General features: G+C 40.8%; 1 protein-coding gene across 2 annotated transcripts in view; it reads left to right on the top strand.

Annotated features, from left to right (window-relative positions):
- The first annotated feature begins 1,012 nt into the window (after positions 1-1,012).
- The window catches only part of NDRG3 (NDRG family member 3), a 36,800-nt gene continuing 19,391 nt past the window's right edge, over positions 1,013-18,421 (top strand). For both annotated transcript variants that reach the window (XM_070941643.1, XM_070941642.1), the window contains exon 1: positions 1,013-1,089. The gene's annotated coding sequence lies outside the window, so the exon portion shown is untranslated. The remainder of the gene's footprint in view (positions 1,090-18,421) is intronic.

Raw genomic sequence — 18,421 nt, 5'->3', positions numbered from 1 at the left:
GCTGTTTCCGGCCTCCAGAGGGCCTCTGGGGGGGTCGGGAAGGCTGTTTTCGCCCTCCCCAGGCTCCTAGAAAGCCTGTGAAGCCTGGGGAGGGTGAAAAATGGGCCTACCAGGCCCACCGTGCCATCACGTGCCAAAAGTGGGGGTTGCGCATGCATGCAGCACACTGGATGGAGCACATTGAATTACGGGTATGGGCATGCCCGCGTGTGACACCCCCCCCCCGCTTTTGGCACCAAACGGCAAAAAGGTTAGACATCAATGGACTGGGGTAAGGGACCCAACACACAACCCTGTGGTGTACCAGTGTTAAGAATAAGGGATGAAGAGATATGATTCCCTAATCTGACCCTCTAAGAGCGCCAGACAGGAAATCCATAATCCAAAAGCAGATTGAATAAGAAAGCCTGTGATCCATAAATTGATAGTCTATGTGGAAGAGTAAGAAATAACTACAACAGTAACCTAGCTCCCCTAGCTAAGCTAACAAGGTCCCTTCCAACTCTGTTACTGTTACCTGTTATCTTTACACAGCACCATAAGCCATCTATCCCCACCTCCATTAACGTAGTAATTTTATTTATATGTATTTTTCTTTTAAGAGCTCCAGACCTCATCGCTCCCATCGCTCGATTATCTCTATCTTGCTTGCTCTTTAAAAATCCCCTCCTAAGAAGCAACTTGTGCAGAAAGTAAAGGACTAGCCTAAAATCACTAAAATCGTGTGAACCCGGCTCTCCTCATCCCTAAAACAACAGGTGAGTCGCTCCCATCGCAGCCGCCGAGTCGTCTATGTCGCCCTTCAGCGCGAAGGCAAAACTTTCTCCCCTTCCCATCGACCCGCCCCCTCCCGCCTCAGCCTCTCCCTGTCCTGTCCCCGAGGCCCGCTTCCCCTTTCAACCCAAATCTGCCCTTTTCTTCTGTTAAAAGACTGACCAAGAACTGCGGTTGCGCGCCAGCCGGGGAGACGCGCATTGGGGCGCAGTGCGCTTGCGCAGTTCTCTGTCTGTCTTTTTTTTTCTACACATGCTGCTGCTGTTGCTGCTGTTGGAGGTTGACCATCACCTGCGCGGTGTCTTCCCTGTAAAGGTACGTTCCGGGTTGCGTCGTGAGAGTCGCTGAGGGGTTGTGGGAAAGGCTTGTTCCGTTTCTTCAAGGCTGACCCGTCCGTCCTTCCTTCCTCGCCCTGCGTGCCTTGTGTCTGAACTCATTCAGAGGGGAAGACGAGAGGTAAAAAACAAAAAACATCTCGCCATGGAGGACTTCCACGGGAATATTCCTGTATATTCCTCTCCCCAGTCGAGCCCTTAATCCGTTAATAACCAGGGCGGCCATCTGGAAGACCCCTCGCTGCCGTCCCTTCGCGTGGCCTGGATGTTTCCGCCTCCCGACCTCCCCCCTCCGCCCCCCGACAGCCCTGTTTAGGTACTCCCAGGCCCCCTCGGAGGGAAATGCTTCATACCGTGTCCCTCCGGAGTCCTTGGGGCTCTCTGAGCAGATGTTTCGTTACCCGGCCAGCTAAAGACCGTCTCTTCTGTCGGTTACATGCTTCTCTGCCCTTCGGTGCGATGGAGCTCCTTCGAGAAGGGGGTGGGGATTCAATGCAGAAGGAAAAGGGGAAAGGGACGCGATTGTCGATCTCTGGCCGTTGAATGAAGCCCAGGGCAAATGCCACTGTTACGTAGCCGCTCTCTCTTTGTAAAAGGCTTGGAAGGAAAAAAGAGCGCAGGCAAGCCTCTTCTGCCGCTTCACCTTGTGCACATAAAGGGAGTCCGACTGAAGGCTGTTTTGGAAAAGCGTTGGGATTTTAACATTAAGAGAGAAAAATTGAAACTCGCATCGAAAGGTTTCAGACCGTCTCAGAAGCTCTCAATAAGCTGATAGGGTGGTTTTTTTGTTTGGTTTTTTTTTTTTTTTTTTGACGCGGTATGATTCTTAATGGATATATTTGTAATCTTCCTCACGACCTACCTGCATCCTGTCTTCCGTTCCTCCCCAAAGAGTCCAGCCATGTGATGAAGTGTGCTGCAGTTTACAAAAGCTAGTGCCCTTTTAATCAAATGTGTTAGTGGGGAAAAGTGCTATTTTTTGTTGTTGTTGTTTTTGCCACCATAAACTAAGGCCTGCTCTCCTCTTGCAGTGGAGGCAATGATTGAAGGTAGTAAATCTTTACAAGGCTGTAATTTTAACAAGCACCATACAAAGTCCTAAAACTGGTGGGATATCTCTGTAAATTTGTATTAGGGTAGATTTCAAATTCTCGTATTATGACCTTTTTGTAACAAAACATTGTTTGTGCTAAAGATCTTTCACCATCTTTTCTAATGTTTATGTTGCATGCTTTTGTTGAGGAGAAAGAAATGTAGCTAAAGCTACTAACAAAAATAAGGATTATTGTGCTTGCAGGCAATGTTGGTGGGGGGGGGTAGTTAATGAATAGCCACATTAGACTTTCTCTTGGGCGTCAGTTCTTAGTCCCAACTGATTTACAGCTCAAATATAGTTGCATCTCTTATTTGACCTGGATTTACCTGGTTTGTTTCAGACCTATTGTTTGTGATTGGAAGCTCTGTTACCACTTAATATTTTACAATGGGGTTGTCATCTGAATCATTCCTCCTTGCTTCTCTCCCCCACCCCACCCCCCCATATTAATGGGATTTGCTTTCTTTGCTTTTTATATGTTAGTGTCTTTTTTTTTTGTATATGTTTTAATAAAGGGATGGATATTCTGTTTTTTTCTAAAACGTGGAAGGGGATTCTTGTCAGTGTTTATAGAAAGCCCCTACCTTTCCTCATAGTCTTGTTAACCAGCAACATTGAAAGCAGTATATTTTCATGGTATAGCCAATATATTTGAAATTGTTTACTGAAGACTTTTTTATACAACAAGAAATTGCTGGAAGGTTAAAATTAAGTGTACAGTTTACATCTATGATATTGCACCAATTAACACTCATAAGGTAGTTTGGTAAACGAATAATATTCAGATCACCAGATTAAAAGTTGGGTTTATTAGGACACCTTTGGAGTGCTGTTTCCAATAATGGATGTAACATTGTAGGTATCCTTGTACTAGGTCATTAATTGTGGATGACAAACTGGAGCACATCCAATGAAAGTAATCATGATTATAAGAGTTTTGAAAAGCGATTCATATATCTGTTGAAAGAGTATGTGTTATGTTTAGCAAAGTTCAAATGGAAAAAATGTCTCTACATGTGAAACTCTGATGCAGAAATGGCCTGAGATTTGTAAATATGGGGCATGGAATGGTAGGATTAGAAGCACTGCATCCATTCTAAGCATCCAGATTTCAGCTAAATATTAGAAAATTCTGAAAGAGCTTTTGGAAGGATGCAGACAATTCTCCCCACTTTTTAGATCATGACTGCAGTCAAAGACTATTTATTAAATTTGTTTGCTGCCCATCTCACCGCAAGGCGAGTTTGGACAAAAAGTGTCGTGAATCTACAACCCAGTATAATTTTCCTCCATCCAACCTTATTCTAGACAGGTGGTGTAGAAATCACCCAAAACACATGGAATCCATATCACTGATAGGTCAGTTTGAATTTTCTTCCAAACTACCTTCACCTCCCAAGGAAAGTCCCTATTGGATTATTGTATCTCCAGGAGGCTAGCAGAGAGTGAAAGCTGAATGTAGTATTCAGGGTATTCTCAAATTTCAAGATTCCTAATAAGTAAAGCAGCTAAACCTGACAAGTATTAATTAGTAAAGTTTTATTTTAAATGATAGTTGATTATTTTTGACTTTTTTCTTCAGGAATTTTTAATGTTTTCTAACTGGCATTGAAGCTGATTTCACTGCTCTGTATACAGGAAATGTCTTACCCATGTGCTAAACTGCTGGAGATATTTGTGGGTGGGTGGGTTGCTACCGGTTCGCCCCAGATCGGGCAAACCAGTAGCGGCGATGGTGGGAGGCTCTACCCACCCACCTGGATGTCTCTGTGCATGCGCAGAAGCGTCGTGCACACAAGCGAACCAGTAGCAATGGGATTTGAAACCCACTGTGTGTGTGTGTGTGTGTGGTGTGTGTGTGTGTGTGTGTGTGAGAGAGAGAGAGAGAGAGAGAGAGAGAGAGAGAGAGAGAGAGAGAGAGAAAGAGTGTGTGTGTGCGCTTACTGGTACTTAAGAAGGAAAAGGAAAGCTTTGGAACAATGCTTTCTTCTTCTATGCAATTGTTAGCCCTGGGTTCCTTTAAGTTCAAGTTTAATAAATGTGGATCACACAGATGGTGCCGCAGCATGCTTAGTGTTTGGAGGTAAAGATGCTTTCCCCCTTCTCCCAGGTTTTTACAGATGGATTATTTTGGAAGATGATTGCTTCCATTTCAGCAAAGACTTGAACAATTGGGGTCATTGCCCTATGCACTGCAGATTTTTCAATTGAGTGGGATGATCTCCAATAATTTTCTATTTTATGATGTTTATTCATTGTTAACATATGTATTACAAATACTCTAATTGACCTAAACAAATACGCTTGCTCTGTTTTATTATGCTATCATCTGAGGCATAGGTACAAATTCTATTGTAATATACTATAATATTTTTCATAAATAGAATTTCAGATTGGATCATAGTGATATACTAATAGGCATAAATCATTAGTTTGATATTTGCAAAAATATGGATATTTGTGAAATTCTATTGGACATGCTCCTAAAAGGCTGAGTGGCATACACAAATCGGAAAAAGCTTCTGTAGCAACTGAAATAGAAAGATGATTACTAGAGCCTACAATCTGATATGGAAAAGAATGAAATATGTATGTTTATAAAATGTTGTTCACTTTCTGGCATTACACAAGTGCACCCTTATTTCTGGGCAATTCACAGGCCAAAATAATTTAATTTTTAGAGAAAGGGAGTCATCTCTTTTTCAAGTTACAAATAGCTTAATTCCACCATGACAACTGCAGTGTGGTCTTCATGGAGCTGCCCATAATGACTGTCGTGAATTTCAATCCAAAAATCAGTGGCCAAGTTTCTACATAGTGCACAATGCCAGATGATATTAAAAGTCTTGTACAGATAGCCAGTTATTTTCTGGGCATAATTTAAGGGATTGTTTTTACTGCAAAACCCTAAATAGCTTGGAGTCTGACTGTCTGAGGTATATTTTGCTATAAACGTGCCTGGTCATTAAAGACCATCCTCAAGTTCTGTCCACTTTTTGAGGTTTTTTTCTGTGGCACATGGGGAGGGGGATGTATTTTTCTGTGTTACTCCACCCCTCTGCAGTTACACTCAGCTCCCATGTTCTCTACTTTTAGGGAAGAAATGCAAGCTTTTCTCTTTACCAGCCTTTTTTTTTCTTTTTGTTGTTAGTTATTTGAATGGACTTATCATTGACCTCAAATTTCATATAAGAAGTTCCAGTTGAAAGCACTGTCTTTAGATTGGCCTCAATACCTAGAAAATTCATTGAAGTAATGACAGTCCTTATGAAACAAACAAAATGTTAAAAAGTTATGATATTTATGTAGTTATTTACCAAGCACATCTAAATTATATTAAAGTAATCAAAATATCTTTACAATCTCCAAGGCATGTCACAACTTTTCAGCACCCCTAATGTTTGGAAATTGAAGGTTGAAAAATTTGACATATGTTGTAGAATGCTTTGGGTCCCAGTATGTCCATGTTTATGTTTGCTTATATGTTCTGCTTATCTAATCAGAACTCCCTCTGTGGAGAAAGCAGTGAGAGGCCTCAGCTTGATGCTTCAGAACCTCAAGAGCACAATAATGTAGTAATATTTACTAAAATAATGCTCACACCTTCAAAGTTGATGCTGCTGCATCTGAGAGATACTGGTTGGTATGGTAAAAAAAAACCAAACGATCGTATCTCGGGATTCTATCCCTCAAGTTTCCAGGATCTGTAAGGGCTACTCTAGCATCCAAGAGGCCAACCTTCATGGTATTGATAAGATTATATGGATTAATGATCATAACTGTAGCCTTAATACAGTGAAGATGAGCTGCTCCAGATGGCTCCAGTGGCTTCTTCAACTCAGTCAGTTTGGCAGCCTGTACCTTCCAAATATTTTGAATTATAACTCCAACAAATGCTTACCATTGGCCTATTTCTAGCAAAAGGAAGATCATTACCTTAAGTAGTCCTGTAATCTTCCCAATAGGCTTATCTGATTACAACTAGTACTGTATTAGGTACTTTATTATTTATGTGTAATGGCCTACATTATGTTATTATGTCTACAAGCCAACTTCTGCTCATTCAGTGGTAATTGCCTTGTCCTGTCCCGTCCTGCATTCCTCTATGTGCTCCTAAATTTCCTTGAGAGAATCTCAACCATGATATCAGTTCTCATGGGTTAACCAGTCAGAAAACACAATTAGATGAGCAACTTTATTGTAAGGCTACATTAACAGAATCTTTCAAGTCTGAAGCTCCAAAATTCCCACTGACACTTTTAACTGACTGAAGAATTAGGGCAAGTTCTTCCTAAATTGTTTTGCTCTGACCTTTAATCAATTAGGGTTCCTGCCTATATTGTCTGATTATTTCTTAGTTATCATTTCTTCCCCTCATCCCCCAAGTCATCCACATTCCATTACATATGCAGAGCAGATGTAGGAGATCTGCTCCTGTTGGCTGTTATTAAAAGATTTGTCACAAACATAATTTAGGCATTTAGCAAATAAGATATTTGAGCAAGCATGACCTTATTTTTTTAATTTATTGCTTTCTTTCTTCAGTTGCCAAATAAGCTGTGAACTCAGATAGGTTTCCCTCCACTTTATATAAGGATAGTGGTATTTTAGAAGTAAACTACTCCTTCTGTATTTTTTTTTTTTATTATTATTATTTTGGCTCTGTCTCTCAGTCCTGACACCAGATATGGTGATTTGGAAATGTTGGGAAACAAAGCGCCTAAAGGCGTGTATGCTTTCAAATACTTTATGTACTCTTAAAACAATCTAAAATGAATGTATCCCTTTCAGTCAATATTCACAGGTCCACTTATTAAATATTTTCTATAAACGTGTGCTTTCAAGGCCTCTGCCTTTTTTGATTGACTTTTTAATACTGAGGAATTCAACCAACTTCAGTTTTTCATAACTCATATTTCTTCAATGTATTATATTCTAAGTTCAACCACTGTGGTGGCTGAGAATAGCATGTTGGGCATTCTGTCTCCGCATATTGTTTTCTTTCCTAAACCTAGGAATAGTTGGAGAAAACCCATAAATGGAATTGAATGAGTTTTGGCATCTGGCCAGTAAACACTCAGCTCCATCCACTTGCCCCGACTCTATCCCAAATTAAGGGATTACAGGATCATAAAAAGAGAGTTTAATGACTTTCAAAAAATGCCTTTTAGCCTAAAATGTAAGTTATATTTATACAAATAATTTTTCAGTTAAAATTATGTATTTCAAATGGGAAGGAAGCTCAGTGTTGAAATGGAGAAACATTTTTATGCATATTTAATCAGCCACAAATCAAAAATGAAAAAAAAGTTTAATTCAATTTTGATTACCTAAGACTTGGATCCAATGACATAAACCTGTCAACAGATGTTCTTCATTAGCAGAATGGATTTTTAATTGATCCTACCACTTCCCACATACATAAATAACATTGTTCTGGAGGGCTAGTTTGTAAGAGATTGATAGGAAGTGACATGTGAGCAGGATTTAAAAATGACTTCTGTCTAGCAGTTTATTCTGTCTGAATGTTCATAATCAAACATCCATTGGATGGGGTGTTCTCTCCTCAATAAATACTTAAATTTTGGCTACTTGGTGTATTCCAATCAAAATAGAGCTGGAAGGGACCTTAGAGGTCTTCTAGTCCAATCCCCTGTTCAAGCAGGAGTCCCTATATCATTTCAGACAAGTGGTTGTCCAGTTTCTTCTTAAAAACTTCCAGTGATGAAGCACCCACAACGTCTTATGGCAATCAGTTCCATTGGTTAATTGATTAACCAATTTGTGCAGTCTGATATTAAACTGAAAAAATGAGAAGAAGTTGGCTACACACATTAAAATTGCCAAGTTTGAAAAACATAGTTATAGATCAAACACAGCTACTGTGTCTTCCCGAAATGTGGCGGGCCATGGGAAAGCCAAGAGTTGATGTGCCAGAGCAGGTGGGAGGCTCGTTTTTGTATCTCTCAGCTTGCCTACAGCCCCATGATGCGTCAGGATCACCTGCCTTCCACCCCACACCTCTGCCTCCATCTGCTGCCAATGCCGCTATGTGAAGATAAGCCTCCTGAGGCCGACTGCCCACTCCGGCCTACAACCTCTTCAGCTCTCCTGTGGACGGCGCAGCCAGATTGCCAGCCTCCCCCCCACCGTGCCCTTGCCTCTATCTGCTGCTTGGACAGGGAATCAGTTCACCTGCACTGCGCAGGTTGTGCAGCCCCAGAGTGCAGTCCAGCAGGCTGCAGCTGCTGCTGGATACCGTCAGTCCTGCATGCTTGCTGCCTCTTGTGTGTGCGCCGGGAGGTAGGGCACCCAGCCAGGCTGATCATCCTGAAACAGTGTTTCCCCGAAAATAAGCCCTCGTGCCTATTTTGGAGCCCAACAAAATATAAGACCAGGTCTTATTTTTGGGGGAACATAGTATCTCACTCTAACATGCCTCAGAGTAATAATTATTGTAAAATAAAATAAAATAAAATAAGGGGCAACAGTGGTATGCTCTCTTGAGCTTCCAGAGGTAAGAGTAATGAAATAATAAGAAAATGATCTTTAGAAATAGCGGGTTTTTAATTGTAGAAAGACAACATGAATTTCATTATTAAGTTATATATTTCTATAAATAAGATTAAAATACTTCATGAGATTTGTAAAGTAAATAAAATAAATAAAATATTTGACAAAATAGTAGTAACAACACATTTTAATTTACACAATTCTGAGTCCTAGAATTAGCTTTGTATCATTTGTCAATAGTTAGTAACAATTTGTGGATATTTATTTAAAGCTGAGCTTCAGATATGTGGAAAAAGAACGCCATTTGTATAACACTTAAATGTGTAGCTCAAGTATATTGATAAATGGAATTTCCCATCAACTACCTTCTGTTCCTTTGTGGGATACTTAGTGTCTATATAATAATTTTGTATAACAATAAGTAAAAGTATATTTATGGCTAAACATTCCATGTAATGTCTGTGTAATGTAGATTCCTCCCATGAATTGTATGGTGCAATATTTATTAGTTGTAATAATGAATGCTCCATTTTAAATATCTGACTAAATCAATGTGATCATTATTTTAAAAAGCCATTGCTAGAATTTTATAAATTGGCAGAAGCTAGCTTTTAAATTTGTATCTAAACTTGATTGTAATACTTTATTTATTTCTGTATTTTGCAAGCATGTGAAAAAATAAAAAATTTCCAGACAAAAATTGCTATTTTGAAATATGTATTTAATAGCCTAAACATTTTCTGAATGATGCCCATTTTGTTTATGAGCATAAAACTTTTTGTATATGAGCATAATTTTTTTTCTGAAAATTGGAAAATTAAGCCAAATATGAAATAAATAAAAGACCTGCAGTTTTAAAGAAGGAAAAGGTTACCAAAAAATCCAAAGTTTTCACCATGATTTAGTGTATGCTTTTTTTTAGCTATCTAAACTTCTATAAGGTCCTCAGTTACATAAACTCAATTCTTATATTTCCTTTCAATACAGTATTTCAATTCAGTTCAAATATTTCAATACAATGTTTCATATTGTATTTTGGGTTCATTTCAGGTTCATTCTGATTTACCAATTCTTGGGGCTATTTTATTTTTTCTTAAAAATTCAATTTTTAAGGCTGCCCGCAGGCCCTAGTGTGAAAATAACACATCATTTTTAAATAAATGTGATCAAAGTTTTCTTTTTGTGAATTTGCAGTATTAATAGATGTTTGATTAATAGTAGCTAATAGGTTGATAAATGAGTAAATGGAGTTCTTGTTCCTTTCTGAGCAACGTTGTTTGTTTGCAACATGCTGTACCCAAATAAGTAATATCCTTGCATTATTTGGCTAACAACACAATTGCAGGCAAAAAACCCAGCTCAAGAGCACCAAGAACTCCACAGTTCAGCCCTGAGCTACAGACATTCCCTTCTATTGAAATAAACAAGTTACATATCTATTTCATTTATGCTATGGTGAATTTTAAAAAGGCTTGTATTTACTTTCCTTGTGGAACTTCTCATAATCTTAACCTCTGAAGTGATCTGTTTGGGTTCAGTGTTATTATGTAGTTTGTGCTGAAGTGTGAATATGTCTCCAGCTTTCTGATTAAAGGTTTAAAATGCTATTTCTTTTTACTCTCATTCTTTTATCCTATATTTCTTTATCCAAAAACCTAAGTGATGCCCTCAGTCTAGTTTAGTACCAATCTGGTTGAGAGAGAAAATAAAGATCTTAATTCATATCATTAAAGTCAAATCAAATTATTACTTCTCCATTCTTAAATTCATATTTATTGGATTTTTAAAAATTGCCAGACTACATTTTCTTAAAAATATAAAATGGAAAACAGAAATTAATCAATTAATAATATGGTATTAACCTTTCCAAAATTCCAGTGCTTATTTACATGGGAGAAGGCTGAGAGTGGCAGTTCATGTGACACCATGAATTAGTACAGTAATGTTTTGAATATGTTATATTCAAGCTGTACTAGTCTTAATTGCTATGTATGTGCTATAATGCTATTTCATGGAAAAGAATGACAAATCTAGTTCTCAGTTACATATGTTTTAATTACAAAACCCTCAGGCTACAACTTATAAAATTTTGTTCAGTCATTTCGTTGGCTTGTTGGATGTTAGTATAATGTAAGAAATAAAACCTCTCTTTAGCAAAAATAAGAATATTGATAATGTTTTATAGCAACAGAAACTATGAATCATAGACATTACATAACTTTGCAAAGGTGTACCCAAGATTGGGTACACTTTGATTGGTGCCCTATCTAGCCCTACTTTTGTTCATTTAACCCCTGCTCATCTTGCTTCATATGAATTATACTTCTGGAGGGTGGTGACTGGCAGTTCCAGGAAATGGTGAGACTTAGCATCAGGGTGATGCTGGATACTTGAAGGAAGTTGGCCTACCAACTCTGAAGAAAACCTCTTGAATCCAGAGGATTTTATCAACTATTATCTAATTACAAACACTCCCTTTATGTGTGGGGTGCTTGAGAGGGTGGCAGCTCTGCAATTGCAAACATTAATGGAAAGCATTGATTATCTTGTCCCTTTTGGTCTGAGTTCAGACCTGATTTGAGGAGAGAATTGGCCACAGCCAAATTGACCTCTTGCAGGAATGAGATAGAAGCAATGTGATTATTGATCCCATTTGGTCTCTCAACAGGCAATCTCAAAGAATAGTACTATTGACTCTGAACTCTTGACAGCTATTCTGTGAGATGCCATAATGCATTATTTTATGTCTAGTGGTACTTAACATCTGTAGAAAATTGCCAGAGGCATCACCAGGACTTTTGAGGGTGGGTTTCATCAATGTATACATGACACTTGGCTCTGCTTCTCCATAACAACTTAATCAGGAGAAGCTGTATATGTTTTGAACCAGAATACTACCTACCACAATAGGTGGATGAGAGCCAGTACTGTGAAGTAAGACTAAATTTCAGCAAAACACTATGGCTGAGTTCCCAGGTTTGGGAACTGGAGAATGTATCTGCTCTAAATGGGCTGCATTGTCTCAGAAAGAACAAATCCATTGTTAGAAGTGCTTCTAGAATCATTTCATTGGAGTCCCAAGCGATCCCTGAAGCTAGGATTTACTGTTGCCTGTTTCAACTGGTAGGTAACTATACTATTTCCTGGACAGGAACAGCCTATTTACAGCTGTGATGGAATGTGCACCTGGAGAATCAGTGGATACAAATTTTGATAACACAAGAGTTTCCTAGAGAGAGGCAGATTAAGAGACCGACTAAACTGGAGAGGGGAGTAGGTTCAGGGTAGCCACACTGTAGAATCTCTCAGGATATATCTGGTACATTAGAATAGCTTTAGTTTAAGATTTTATCCACTAGATATAAGCAAATAAAGACTTGGACTCAATTGGATTTTGCTGTGTCATCTTTAGGTTGGGCCTGACAACAGTAGTCCATTTGCTCGTACGGTAACTTCATATTGAGATTACTGTAATATATTCTGTTTGTGGTTGCTCTTGAAAATGCAAGGTGATACAGAATGTAGAAACCAGGTTATTGAATGAACCATTTGTTAGCCATTTCTTGAAGGAACTACACTGGATATCCATTTGTTACAAAGCCAGATTCAGAATTTTGGATATGGTATGAAGCCCTAAGCATCTGAAAACCAGGATAACTGTCTTTGTATTATTGACCTGATTACTTAATTGAGATCATCAAGGGAGGTACTGCATATACTGAATGCTGCTGAATGCAGGTGACTGTTTGCAGGTGGCTGCTACCTCTAGCAGCACCCATATTTTGGAATGTGTTCTCCTGCACTTTGGGAAACACCTACTTTTAGGTGCCTGTCAAAAACTTGTTTCTTCACCCTTCCCAGCATGGAAGAATTAATTAAATATAATGATTGATTGAGGAAACTGGCATGCTGAAAAACAATACCTTTCTTTGTTAAGAATATCTCTAGGCCAGAGGTCTGCAACCTTAAACACTCAAAGAGCCATTTGGATCTGTTTCCCATAGAAAAGAAAACACCGGGAGCCACAAAACCTGGGGCCAACTCGACGTCATTCACTCCCATCCAGTCACATGACCCCCTAGCCATGCCTACCCAGCCGGTCATTAGGGCAGAGAACCGGTTGTTAAAAAACACTGGGAGCCACAAAACCCCTTTGACATCTAAAATGATGTCAAATGATGTCCCCCCCTCCCTCTCTCTGTATAGCTCTCCCCCCTCCCTCTCCCCCTTTCTCTGTATCTCTCTCCATGTATCTCTCTCCCACTCTCTCTCTGTATCTCTCTCTCTGTGACTGTCTTTCCCCCTCTCTCCTTCTCCTCTTTCTCTATGTATCTCTCCCTCTCTCTGTATTTCTCCCTCCCCCTCTCTCCTCCGCTCTCTCTCCATGTATCTCCATGTATCTCTCTGTCCCTTTCGCCCTGCCCCTCTCTGTATCTTTCTCCCTGCTCTCTTTGTATTTCTGTCTCCCACCTCTCTCCCCTCTGTATATCTCTCTCTCTCCCTCTTCCCCTCCCTCTCTATCTCCCCCCTTTCTTATCTCTTTCTCTCTCTCTGTCACTCTCTCCCCCCCACCACTCTCTCCGATTCTGATTCTGATTCTTCGGTGTCTCATCCAGGGGTCTCGCTGCCCGACAAACTGAAGTAGGAAATGGCAGGTGGCTACTTCCAGCCTTTGTTGGTGCTGGGTGCGCCTCGGACGCTCGGGGAGATGCACTGAATTTCACTGCGCTATGCAAGGCACTGTGAGAGCAGCAGGCAGGCCATGAAACGGAGGCCATGAGGCATTGGACAGGCCATGAGGCACTGTCACAACGCCTTGTGCAGCACAGCAAAATATAGCGTGATTCACAATGGGGGAGATGGGTCCCCTCCTCCCAGGATGCAGAGCCACAATGCGACCCTGCCGCACTCGCTCCTAGCAACAAGACGAGCGCGGCAGGCCCAGAGCGAGTCTCTTCTCAGGTCAGGTGAGTAGTGACTGAGAGGGGTGGGGCGATGGGTGGGGTGAGCCAGTGGTGAGATCAGTCGGAACTGCTGAAAAACATAACTACGGGCGGTGTGACATGGAGCCGCAGGAGAAGGGCAAAAGAGCCACATGTGGCTCAGGAGCTGCAGGTTGCTGACATCTGCTCTAGGCTATATACAGGCCCATTGGTATTCCAAGAGGATAAAAATGGTTAATGTTGTGACCTACTGTAGCCATCTGTTGGGGGGGGGGAAGGAACAAAGGTAAGGTGGAATGGCAGGAAAAATAAGACTTCTATGTCAGAGCTGCAAAACCCAGATGCTCAATAAATAGTAACAACCTAGAGTTTATTGAATCTCTTTGCAACTATTTAGTGTCATCTTGATTTCAGGAGCCAAGACATGGTAACCTTTTTGGAAAGCAATATGGGTTGAATTCAGTAGCTTCACCAATTCACCTCCTGAAAATAATGTGGTTTTTTTAATTGCTCATTTTGGCAGTAAGTATTTTATGAGAAATGCGTACAACTCTTAATTCATATTTCAGATAAATTCACCAGCCCAGAAAAAAATATTACAATCCAGATTTACTGAGCTAGATGGGTAAAATCTAAATTCAAAGCCCCACACAAGACTTCCTCCAGTCTCATTCTATTTTTAATACTTTTTATTTGCATGTTCAGTGTTGGAGATTTAAGATGCCAATTATCAGTCCTAGAAAAAGGAAGAGTTGGGCAAGAGACTGCCTTAGTCAGCCTGATGCTGGGCTTCTTGTATATTTGCAAAGAGAGCACATACAGTTGCCTTGGAAACAACAATCAACTATATTTCCCAATTATGGTGAACAAAGCTTGAAGCTCTCTGGATACTGCTCTTTTTAGCATCATATGGGTAACTTATTTCTTGGATTATCCCAGCTGTTAGCTTTGTGATATTAAACCCATAAAGAAATGAGTTAGAGACAAGGGAATATAATTAAAACAAGCATTTAGAAAAAGGATGGGGAGGGGGAAAGTGGATGGGTTCATTTCTGATAGAGGGCTGTCCTGGGTATTTATTATCAGAGACAGAGCTCTAAAAAGTGCCCTCACCAGTATTTATTTATTTATTTATTTATTTTTATTTTATTTAAATTTGCATACCGCCCTTCTCCTGGTGGACTCAAGGCGGTACACAGCCAAGTAAAAAACATCCAATACAAAATTTAAAAATTTAAAAGAATTATACCCTTTGGCTGAAAATTAAGAACCTTATGACTAAAACCCATTAAACAATTTAAAAATCTAATATCTCAAAAATGGGGGGGGGGTTCACGCCAGCCCTGCTTAATGGAAGAAAAAAGTTTTTAGGGCGCGGCGAAAAGCCCGGAGATCTGATATCCTCCGTATCTCCGGGGGCAAATCGTTCCAGAGGGCAGGTGCTGCCACAGAGAAGGCCCTCCCCCTGGGGGTCGCCAGCCGACACTGCCTAGCCGACGGCACCCTGAGGAGTCCCTCTCTGTGGGAGTGTACTGGCCGGTGGGAGGCTATTGGTGGCAGAAGGCGGTCCCGCAAATACCCAGGTCCGATGCCATGGAGCGCTTTAAAGGTGGTAACCAGTACCTTGAAGCGCACCCGGAAGTCCACCAGGAGCCAATGCAGCTCGCGCAGGAGAGGTGTCACATGGGAGTGCCCTCTCGCTCCCATAATCCCTCGCGCAGGCGCATTCTGCACCAGCTGGAGCCTCCGGGTGCACCTCAAGGGGAGCCCCATGTAGAGAGCATTGCAGTAGTCCAGGCGGGAAGTGACGAGTGCCTGAGTGACTGTGCGTAAGGAGTCCCGATCCAGAAAGGGACGCAACTGGCGAATCAGGCGAACCTGATGAAAAGCCCCCCTGGCCACGGCCATCATATGCTCTTCTAAAGACAGCCGTGCATCCAGGAGGACACCCAAGTTGCGAGCCCTCTCCGTGGGGGCCAATAACTCGCCCCCAATAGCCAGCGATGGCGCCAGCTGGCTATATCGGGACGCCGGAAGCCACAGCCACTCAGTCTTGGAAGGGTTGAGTCGAAGCCTGTTACTCCCCATCCAGATCCGCACGGCCTCCAAGCACCGGGACATCACTTCAAGGGCATCATTGGGATGGCCTGGGGTGGAGATGTACAGCTGAGTATCGTCAGCGTACTGATAGAATTCCACCCCGAAGCCACAGATGATCTCGCCCAGCGGCTTCACATAAATGTTGAACAGAAGGGGTGAGAGGACCGATCCCTGCAGCACCCCACACACAAGGCGCCTCGGGGTCGATCTCTGCCCCCCTGCCAACACTGACTGCGTCCGTTCGGTGAGATAGGAGGAGAACCACCGTAGAACGGTGCCCCCCACTCCCAGCCCCTCCAACCGGCGCAGCATGATACCATGGTTGATGGTATCAAAAGCCGCTGAGAGATCTAATAGGACCAGGATAGAGGAGCAACCCCTATCCCAAGCCCTCCAGAGATCATCCACCAACGCGACCAATGCCGTTTCCGTGCTGTGCCTAGGCCTGAAGCCAGACTGGTGTGGATCCAGACAGACAGCTTCATCCAGGTACCCAGGCAGCTGTCATGCCACCACACTCTCAACAACCTTCGCCATGAAGGGAAGGTTGGAGACCGGACGATAGTTAGCCAAAACAGCCGGATCCAGAGCAGGCTTCTTGAGGAGGGGCCTCACCACCGCCTCTTTCAAGGCTGATGGCAAGACACCCTCACCCAAGGAAGCGTTGATAATACCCTGGAGCCAGCCTCGCGTAACCTCCCGGGAGGCCAGTACCAGCCAGGAGGGACACGGGTCCAATAAACATGTGGTCGCATTCAGCCACCCAGTGTCCTGTCCACGTCCTCGGGAGCAACAGGATTGAACTCCTCCCAAATGACATTCTCAAGACCGGCCTCCATCATCCCGTTTGTACCTACCCAGTAGTGATAGATAATACTTTAGAGCAATCAGGCACTGTTTTAATGAGCAAAACTGGATACTGCCCCAATTCCTGCCATGCTGCTTCATTGTGGTGGGGGGAGCAGTGTTCCTAGGAGAGATGAGTAAAGAAGTCAAGTACCGTATATACATTTTCAGCTGGATCACTCCTAAAGGTCAAACCAGCTCCCAGCTAAAGCAAGCAAGCAAAAACCTACATGGGGCAGCAGAGATAAGAAACATATACATTAGAAGAAATTCCTTTCTCACCAAAACCTCTAGTGTTAGAAGATAAAATTAGATCAGCACTCCAGTGATTACTTGGAATGCTACAGGAACTGATGGAATACTCAGAAATGTGGCAAGTATCAGAAGAATCAATAAAGGTTCTAACCAAGCTGTGCCAGGAAAGTTAGAGGACATCACAGTGGCCAACAGATTTGAAAGTCGTCATGTCCATTCCAATATCAAAAAATAAGAGAGTTAACAAAGTATGCAAACTACCGTACAATATCCTTAATTTCACTTGCTAGCAAAATCATGATTATGGTAATCCAACACAGAGTCTTATATGAAAAAGAAATATCAAACAGTCTTTTCTCAATAAATTTTATTAAGAATTTTATTAAACAGATAAAACTAATACAAGAACTTAATACAAAAATATATATTTTAAAAAAGGAAAAAGAAATATAAAAAGAAACAAATTTGTAGAAACAAATCCCCTGCAAAAAGAAAAAAGGGAAGTTGTAAGCAAAAGATGTTTCCCTCTTCAACCTCAAAACGTATATTCCAACTTTAACAATCGATCACTGTCTCTTAAAATGCAAACAAATACATCTTCATTCCATAACTCACCCCATTTTCTATAATCTCATCTCTAAATGTTTAGCTTTCCTTATTAATCAGCAAAAGTTCAGTAAAAACTTAACAAAAACACCTAACAATATAAGTATATAATCCCCCTTTCCATTTAATCTAAATCTCCCTCATGCCTCTTTTTAATAATCAAAATTAATGCAATTAACAAACATTATAAACATTTAAAACTAATAAACATTACCAGAAATAATAGCCCCTTATTTATCTATACGTAGATATTGCAAACCAAAAACAGCCAGTTTGGGTACAGTGATTAAGACACCAGGCTAGAAACCAGGAAAATCTTGAGTTTTTACTCCCCATTAAAAACCAGCTGAGTGACCTTTGGCCAGTGACCTTGGGCAGTCACTCTCAATCCAACGCACCTCACAAGATTGTTGTTATGGGAAAAACGGGAGGAGGAAGGTGTGTTGTGTTGTTTGTAAAAATAATAAAAGTGGACAAAAATAAATAGATAAATAAAAATCTATTATCCCAGTTCATTATTTCTCTGACAAAAATACTTATCCAATCAAGATAATCATTAAGCATAATCAGAGATAGCAACTTATTTAACCACAATAAAAACATATTTTTTTTCTTTTTCCTTACAGCCATTCTTAAGTTCTAACTCCTATTTTCTTCTACTATCTTTATTCTCAAAAATCTTGTCATGTTTATTCAGATCTATTTGTAATTTCCATGTAGAAATTATAACTTCAATATCTCTCTTATATTCTGATTTAAAAGGATAATCCACATGGCTCTTTTGATATATTATTTGTATGTCTTTTATATTTTTTAAATGGTCATCCTATTCCATTTAAAATCCAATATTTCCATCTCTTTCCTAATCCATTTTAAAGTCCATTTTTGTCTTCAGAGGGACTTGTTTTTGGTTCCAATGTAGAGTTAAAATGCTCAAGCATTTCTTAAATCCA

Source organism: Pituophis catenifer, unplaced genomic scaffold, assembly GCF_029215685.1.
Source record: "Pituophis catenifer annectens isolate HBS135680 unplaced genomic scaffold, rPitCat1.0.hap2 SCAF_3, whole genome shotgun sequence".
NCBI lineage: Eukaryota > Metazoa > Chordata > Lepidosauria > Squamata > Colubridae > Pituophis > Pituophis catenifer.
This window is presented reverse-complemented; position numbering and strand designations above follow the sequence as displayed.